The sequence below is a fragment of the Clupea harengus genome, chromosome 11 (genome assembly GCF_900700415.2).
Source record: "Clupea harengus chromosome 11, Ch_v2.0.2, whole genome shotgun sequence".
Lineage (NCBI taxonomy): Eukaryota > Metazoa > Chordata > Actinopteri > Clupeiformes > Clupeidae > Clupea > Clupea harengus.
Window position 1 is genome coordinate 10,647,822 of NC_045162.1, and position 10,000 is coordinate 10,657,821.

Genomic DNA, 10,000 nt, shown 5'->3' on the forward strand with positions numbered 1-10,000 from the left:
ACACGCACACAATCGTGCTTTCAAAACGCCCCTTCCAACGCACACCACACCCTAACCCAAATGCATTCATGCGCACACACACTTGTTCACTAACAAACTCACACATGCACAAAGAGAAAGGAACATGCGCATGGACACACGTGCGCACACACAAAGAGAAAGGGGCACACACACACACACCCCACTCGCATGCAGGGTAACGAGTGTGTGTGTGTGTGTATGTATGTCAAGGGGAGGAGAAGGGGGTTATGCACTGCTGCCTAACACACTCTTTAGGGAAAAGGGCCCACCCACTGGTCCACCCATTCACTCACTCACACACACACACACACATTGATTTCTCATTTATTAATTAATATGAAAATTAATTCACTTGCCGATACAATGATGTTAGTCATTCATCACGACTCTCCCTCTCAGCAGGGGGCCGACACATAGAAGCCTGTAGGATTTATGTATCCAAATTAAAAAGCAGATCATTTTGTATTATTAATCAGCATAAAGGGCAGACAGGTGGCCACAGCATTCTAGCTCCTTGCCAGTTTGATCTCATGTGGTAAACAAACCTTCTCCATGTGAAGTTCTCCTCTCGATGAGACGGTAAAAGACTATCAGAGAGGGGATCATCTCTGTCTCCAGCTCCATCTTCCTCCGCTTTCTCTGTCACCCTCAATTTCTTCAAAAATCTTTTTGTTTCCTCCCTTGTGATTTTTGAAATGATGACTCTGTGAGACAATGGGTCATTGTCTGACCTGCTGTGCCCCAACTGACCCGCTTTCCAGCCGCCACTTAACACTTGTTCCTTATTTCTGACCTAGTTGGCAAAGAAAGACACCAGGACCAGACCGCCCCCATTCAAATCTGTACAAGCATAACAGTGTTAGCATATGAATGTAATCTGCAGCAAATTATGCAATGTACACAGAACCTAGACAGTGCAACACAGTTCAAAAAGTACACAATGTCTAAATGTCCCCCCCCCCCACTACCCCCTTCCCTCAGACTATTACTTTTACCTTCTTGGGGAGGGGGCGGGGGGATCTTGGAAGTGGAATTCTCTAAACCCCCCCCCCCCCCCTACCCATGTAACTCTCACCATGATTTGTATGTGTGTGCGTGTACACAGTGTATATATATTTGTGAGCGTCTACACGCACACACATACAAATCATGGTGCGAGTTACATGGATGGGGGGTGGGGGTTTAGAGACTTCCACTTCCAAGATCCCCCCCGCCACCTCCCCAAGAAGAGTCACAGAGGGGGTACTCACTCATCGATCTTGTCCACCCTCCACAGGTTGTTGCCAGTAAGGACAGCACTGACTTGACCGAGGTGACTGGTACTCAGACTGAGAGCCCAGATGTACAGCACTGCAAGAGGTGACCCAGAAAGCTGAGGGAACCCTAAAGTAATCTAATGTAATGTAATGATGACACAGCCCTGTCTGTCTGAGCAGTGGTTTCTCATTCCTTGAGAGTGTGTGTGTGTGTGTGTGTGGGACGGGTAAGTGGGTGTGTGTCATTAGGGTTTTTTTGGGGGGGAGAAACCCCCTCTGTCTGGAACCCCTGTTTCCCAGCTGTGGAGAACGTGTTAATCCTCGCCTGTGTTTTTTTTTCTTTTTTTTTTTTTAAACCCACTTCCTCTCAAGAACCCCGACACATTTTATTCATTTGTTTTGGGACGAATCCAAGAAACGAAAAAGACACTTTCACTTCCATGCAACAACTTGGGAAAGGAGAGGAGAGGACTGAGGGGGCCCCTCGGTGAAGTACGTTTCCACTTACTACGTAACGCACCAGGATGAGGATTTCATTGATATGATTATCTTGTCAGTAGTTCCTGTCTGTCTGAAATAGATTAGGAAGAAGGCTATAATGGAATAGTCCAGTCAACCAGACAGCCCCTTTCCACGCTGACCGTGGTGATTTTTCAGAGGTATTGGTGTGTGTGTGTGTGTGGGGGGGGGGATGGGGGGGCGGGGATGATTAAGACTCGTTCTGTAAATATTTAAAGGAGGCACGGAGGAACTATCCTGTCGTCTAGGAAACGGATTGGAGATATCTGTCAGAGAGTGACCCTGTCCGGAGTGCGAGGCGGATGCCCAGATCAATCAGGTCCTCTCGGAGCGGGGCAGTGCTGCAGAGGTGGCGTGGGGGTAGGGGGGTGGGGGGGTGTTGATCTGACCCCAGCCAACCACGACATGACCTCCTGCCTACCTCTGTCTGACCCCCTGGCTCACCTAGCAGCAGAAACGGACAACCAGCGGTCAACAGCAGGAAGAGAAAAGATAAACATACAGACAGACACACATGCATTATACACACCGAAATACACATATGCCTCCACACAAACACAAACACACAGATGTATATATACACACAGACAGACAACCATGAAAAACCTCTTAAGTTTTTCACAAAAACGTATAAATAACCCTGACACGTATGCACATGCTCACATCCACACACGCGCGCACACACACACACACACACACACACACACACACACACACACACACACACACACACACGTACAAGATCTAATGTGTAAATACTGTTGGGAGATGTGCAGTTTTAGACACTTTCCCTTCTGGCCACAGACTGCATCCAGGCCACATCACATAGAGACCCATAGACGCACGCACACACACACACACACACACACACACACACACACACACACACACACGTACACACACACGTACACACACACACACACACACACACGTATACACACACACACACACACACACACACGTACACACACACACACACACACACACACACACACACACACACACACACACAGACACACACCACCAGAGCCATTAACCATGTTACCAATGCTGAAAGGGGCTTACCTAACAAAAACAGAGGCCTGAAACTCTCAAAAGGAAGTCTGGAAAACCAGAAATGGTGGAGAGGAGAGGAGGGGAGGAGAGGAGAGGGGGGGTAGGAGAAGAGAGGAGAGGAGGGGAGGCGAAGAGAGGAGAGGAGGAGAGGAGATGAGAGGAGAAGCATAAAAGAGAATAGAAAGAACAGGGAGAAGAGTGAATGCATAATAAAGTGAAGTAGAAGAGAAGTAGGTAAACATGCAATAAAGGGCCTGAATAGTGCAGGGAAAAACAGTGTTTCCTCAACTCCATTTGATGCTGTGCTGTGGTGGTGGAGAGTGTCCCAGTCGTTAGTTGAAATGGACTAGAATATTTCTCCCTCATGCTGTGCTGTGTGGTTGTGGTTGAACAACACCAGTTACGTGGAAGCCGGCATAAACATAGGGCCGGTCTGGCTGCTGTCTATTGCACCGAGGCTGCACCGCTTGGATTTCTCTCCCTCTTTCCCTTTCTCCCTCTCTCCCTCTCTCCCTCTCGGCCTCTCCCTCTCTCTTTCACAAATACACAAACACACACAGACATGCTGACATGCTGACATGCAATTACCAGTCGACAAGTCTTCAAAGACTCTTTACATTCACACAGGCACATTGTTAAACGGTAGACAATCCTCAGTTTATGTCCTCGGTTTATTTTAAATTCCTCTCACTTTCTCTCTCTCTCTCTCTCTCTCTCTGTATTCTTTCTTCAAGTTTCATGTTCTCCCAGCCTGTCTGTGTCTCTGCGTTTCTCCTGCGTGTTTCTGTGTGGCTGTTCTGTCTGTCTCGCCACACTCTTTGAAAGGAGTGAGTGAAAGGAGGAACCAGTTTTTATGCAACATCTTTTATTATGTCAGTGCATTCCTGGCCTGTGTTCTGCACAGGGTTGACAGAGTGCTAATTATACCCCCAGGAGCCGGGCAGAATGGGGGAGGTGAAGCGACGAGCAGTTGAGACGTGATCACACACACACACACACACACACACACATATTGTCAGACATAAGCAGGCAGAGATACATACATGTGCATGTATGCCAGCAAAAACACACACACAGACAGACACACACACACTTTTTCATAACTAGTTCCTCCAAATCTGTCTGCCACCTCAACTCATTAACAGGAACTTTATCACACTGGAGACCAGGGAGGAGGTGGCACTGGTGCTTCATGAGAGACTCACACACACACACACACACACACACACACACACACACACACACACACACACACACACAGGGAGGAGGTGGCACTGGTGGCACTCAAGTGCTTCATGAGAGACACACACACACACACACACACACACACACACAGGGAGGAGGTGGCACTGGTGGCACTCAAGTGCTTCATGAGAAACTCACACACTGAGTCACATCTCACATACTGACCAGAACCTCAGAGAATGGCCAGGGAATGAACCACAGGGTTTCCTGGTTTCATGCAGAGAACAGTCAATAAGAGCCCTTTGCCAAACAACCCTCACTGTCCACACACACACACACACACACACACACACACACACACACACACACACACACCACACACACACACACACACACACACACACACACACACACCAACAAATGAACAAGCCTAAACATACACGAGATGAGAGGCCTGTGTGACTGAGTGAGTGGGTGTGTGTGTGTGTGTATGTGTGTGTGTGTGTGTGTGTGCGGTGTGAGGTCCCGCGAACGAAAGGAACGCTGTTTGTTTTCCAAACAGTAACAGCAGCGCAAGCACATTCACACTCAGGCGTCACGTCAGAGCAGGGCCACACACTTTCCCTGTGGTTCCCTTCAAGATGCCCAGAGCTCCACACGCTCGTACAAATCACTGCAGCTTCACACAACCATTTTCTGTCTGGCTGTCTGACACCAGCAGCAACACAGTGTATGTGAATGTGTGTGTTTTGTGTGTGTGTGCGCGCGCGCGTGCGTGTGTGTGTGTGTGTGTGTGTGTGTGTGTGAGTGGATTTAAGAATGAGAGAGCAAGACAGAGAGAGGGAAAAAGAGAGAGAGAGAGAGACTGTGATCCTTTCTAATTTGTAGAAGGCTGTCACTAGGCCTGTAATTAGCACTCTTATTACACAGAGACAGCACACCCCACCCTCCAACCCCTTCGCTATCGCCTCCACCCACTCAGACACACACACACACACACACACACACACACACACACACACACACACACACACACTGGAGTGTACGGAGGAGTGGCTTTTCCTGCCATTACTCTTCAGAAACTCAACTGTCCAGCGACACACAAGGGCCTGTCCATATACACATACACACTCACACACACATACACACACACACACACACACACACACACACACACACACACACACTAACACACACACTAACACACACACACACAAGGGCATGTCCACCTACACACACACACTCACATACAAACAGCTACAAAGGCCTGCTGTTAAAACACACTTCCAAAGAAAGGCACTCACAAAGGTACATTTACAAAATCTCATACACCTAACACACCCCTTGAACACATGATAAACAAGATCCGTACACAGTCACACCCCACGCGTTCAAAAGCTTACAGTGGGACTGAGGGACAGTATGAGAGTGTGTTTGTAAGCCTGTGTGTGTGTGTGTTTGTGTGATGTCAATACTGCTGTAATCCACTGTTGATTCTGGTGTCAGTGGACAACCCTAGACAAACAGGTCCTCAGACTACCTGGCTACCATTGTAATGAGATGAACACACACACGCACACACACACACACACACACACACACACACACACACAGACATACACACAGGGGCATACATTAGAAGACACCTTTTACCTGTGTGACTCACACCCCTTCTCTGTCAGTGACAGCTCTTTCTCTGTCTCTCTCTCAATCACACACACACACACACACACACACACACACACACACACACACACACACACACACACACACACACACACACACACACACACACACACACACACACACACCCTAACGCCACAGTTTAATAACACAGGAAGCCAGAGAAGCTAACCTGCAATCATTAACATGAATCACTTCAACACACAGTACAGGCAACACTTCAACAGGCACTGTCTCCGGTCACAGAAGCCTGAGCTGTCACGCAAGCACTCGCATACACACGCTCACACACACACTCACACACACACACTCACATACACACACACACACTCACACACACACTCACACACACACTCACTCACACACACACACTCACACTCACATACACACACACTCACACACACACACACTCACATACACACACTCATTCATAAAATAACGTATTCACTCACATACTGTAGTACATGCTCATGCGTTCACTGGCTGGCGCTTACACACACACTTTCACACACGCACAACCGCACGAGGTCTCCGTTAAAAACAAAAACACCCTCTCGGCCATATTCTTATCTGGCTTGAGTCAGCAGGAGTGATATGGAGCCAGCACATTTTCCAACAACAGATGACTAATCCATCACTGATAAAAAAAAATGACTGGAAGCTTTTATGCCCTTTTGGCAAAGTATGTCAGCACACAAACACCCACTATTTACACACTCACAGGGTCACACACCCACCCACACACCCACACACACACACACACACACAGATACACACACACACACACATGCATTCTCACACGTGTCTTTATTGAAACAGAAAGTCTAAGGAGTCAGGGGCACTCCCGTTCCAAGCTGATAAAATGTGTCAGAGGGTCAAAATGGCGACCCGATCGAGAGAGACATTCCACTGACATACACGGCTCTTCCACACACACACTAATGTCCAGCCGTGTTCCTCATACATACGCAGAAACACACACACACACACATTAATGCTTGAGCTCAAACATTCACTCACTCACTCATATACTCACACACACACACACACACACACACACACACACACACACACACACACACACACACACACACACACCTTTGACCTGGGCTGTTGAAACGCCGTGCATTGACGGCTGCTTTGACTGGGGGGAGTGGCTGGGTCAGTGGCGTGCTGTGATAAAGCCTCTACCTGGGGCCCTGATAGTGCTGGGTGGTCAGGGAGAGGTCAGCCGCTCTCACCCTCGGGTCCTCAGCCTACTGGCCCCTAGAGCTGCGGCAGACAGAGGCGTCAAAAACAACCCCATCCCCCCCACACCTCCCCGGCTCTATCACTCACTCGCTTCCTACCACTCTCAGTCTGTCTCTTTGCCACACACACAGCCAGCATAAACATACACACACATACACACACATTCCTGAAGAGACGCAAATGGGATATATAGACCACAGCCTCTCCCTATCTCTCTTGCCCTACCTCCCTCAATCACAGACACATGGCAAGCACTAATACACACTCTCCCTCTTCCTCTTCCTCTTTGTCTCCTTCTTGCTCTCACAAATCACAAATCACAAAGGGGTTAAATGGACTGCCATTCTTTTTCTTTCTGTGTCTCTGGATCTCAATCTCTCCTTCCGTCTGTCTGGTTGTTTCCCCCTACCTTCTCTCTTTCTAGCACACACACACACACACACACACTCACACACACACACACACACACACACACACACGCACACACACACACACACACACACACACACACATACACACACACACACACACATACACACACACACACACACACACACACACACACACACACAAACACACACACACACATACACACACACACACACACACACACACAGAGAGAGACAGGTCAGAAAGACCCCCTGCCTCTGCCACACACACTGACCAAAGGCTCAGTCATGCAATAACAGTGCACAGGGAGACGAGCAGCGAGGGTTACTGACAGCAGACGAAGTGTGACCAACAGCTGAGTTTGCAAATTGATTCTAATTGACTCAGAGACGCAAAGTGACAGGGAACACACACACACACACACAGTCACTCACTCACACTCACATTTACACCCACAAGCATGAACAAACAATGGGAACACACACGCGCACAGAGAGAGAGAGAGACAAACACACATACACAGACGAAGAGACAAATACACACACACACAGGCGAAGAAGGAGCAGTGGAAACACATGGAGACAGACACGGGGTCTGGGAGAGGGGCAGACACACACACACACACACACACACACACACACTCAGGGTCTGGGAGAGGGGCAGGCAGACACACACACACACACACTCAGGGTCTGGGAGAGGGGCAGGCAGACACACACCGACACACACACTCATGGTCTGGGAGAGGGGCAGGCAGACAGGCACTAAGGGAAAGGTGAAGGTCCAACGGCGAAGAGGCTCAAGATGATGACACACAATCATAAACATTTATTATTTGGACCAGAGGAGTGTCTTAGAAGCACAAGGAAACACACACACACACACACACACACACACACACACACACACACACACAGACACACAAACACACACAAGCACACACACACACACACACACACACACACACACACACACACACAAAGACCAATAAGCCAGGAGGGAAAACCTCAGCACCATAACTTGGCAGCAGTCAGCCATAATAAAGCTGGCTCTCTTTCACTGGCAGAGCCCAGCTGACACACACAGTAAGCATGTGATAATGTTATCAGTCATTAAACAGGGCTGTAGTATTCACTGGATGTCTGCCAATTTGCCTGTGTGTGTGTGTGTTTGCAGTTGACTGGCAAGCTTGTATGTGTGTGCGTGTGTGGGTGCGTTCGTGCGTGTGTGCTTGTGAGTGTGTGTGTGTGTGCGTGTGCGTGCCTGAAAGAGACCCACATGTTAGGCCATGATTGAAAGAGAAGAGTGCATGCAACGCTATGTACCTTTCTGTGTGTGTGTGTGTGTGTGTGTGTGTGTGTGTGTGTGTGTGTGTGTGTGTGTGTGTGTGTGTGTGTGTGTGTGTGTGTGTGTATGTGTGTGTGTGGTGGGCTTTGAAGTAAATCATGAAGAGTCCAGGCTCACCATTCTTGAGGGTTGTTAAAGCTGTATTGGGCATGTTTGTGTGTGTGTGTGTGTGTGTGTGTGTGTGTGTGTGTGTGTGTGTGTGTGTGTGTGTGTGTGTGTGTGTGTGTGTGTGTGTGTGTGAGAGAGAGCCTCGTGAGGGTGCTAACCTTTTTCACATCTCTATATGGTGCTTTGCAGCACGGAGTGGCATGCATTTGTTTATTGTACATGATTGGGGGTGAGTCAGGTTTGTGCATGGATCTGCATGCATCATTGTTTAGAGCTTGGGATAGCTGTGTGTGTGGTGTGGTTGTGCTTGTGTGTGTGCATCTGTGCAGTCTCACATAGGTAAATATTGGCATAGCATGCAGGGGTTGAATGTGTGAATTTGTCTAATCGCACATGTGTGTATAAAAATGGTAATCATATACTTGTATATGTGTGTGTAGGGGGGTGGGGGGTGTTTGCATGTGTGTGTGTGTGTGTGTGTTTACGTGTGTGTGTGTGTGTGTGTGTGTGTGTGTGTGTGTTGTTGTTGGGGGTGCCGAGGCCGAACGCTTGTGTCTTAACCCTTGTCCTTGTGCGTGTGTCGCGTGTGTCGCGTGTAACGCGAGGCGCTTCGGCTATTCCGGGCGGCCAGGGCGTTAGCGCCATCACCTGTTGCCCCACGCGGTGCATAAAGCTGCCCCCGTGGCAGCTGAGGGGTGGTAGGTCACGCAGGCGTCCGCCCAACACTTGTCGGATTCCCCTTTAACGACCGCCATTGTTTTCCTTAGCTCTTTTTTCTGGCTCCGTCTTCCTCGCCGCGTGTTCTGTAACTCAACTCTCTCTCTCTCTCTCTCTCTCTCTCTCCTCTCATCTTTTGCTTTTGCGTGCCCCCACCACCACCTCTCCCATCATCATTCCCTATCTCTTTTCTCTCTCTCTCTCTCTCTCTCTCTCTCTCTCTCTCTCTCTCCACATATATGCACACGCACACATGCTCCAATTGGGTAGTGAAAGCTGCCATCACCCTGACACTGTTGTTTTTTAGAGCACACGCACACACACACACGCACACGCCAACGCCTTTCTCTCAGCCTCTCTTCCTCTTTTTTGTTCTCTCTCTTTTAAGCATTATCTGACACAACAGGGATCACTTTTCAGAACTGCTAGTGCTCTGGTTAGCACCACAGATTCTTTGCTCACAATAC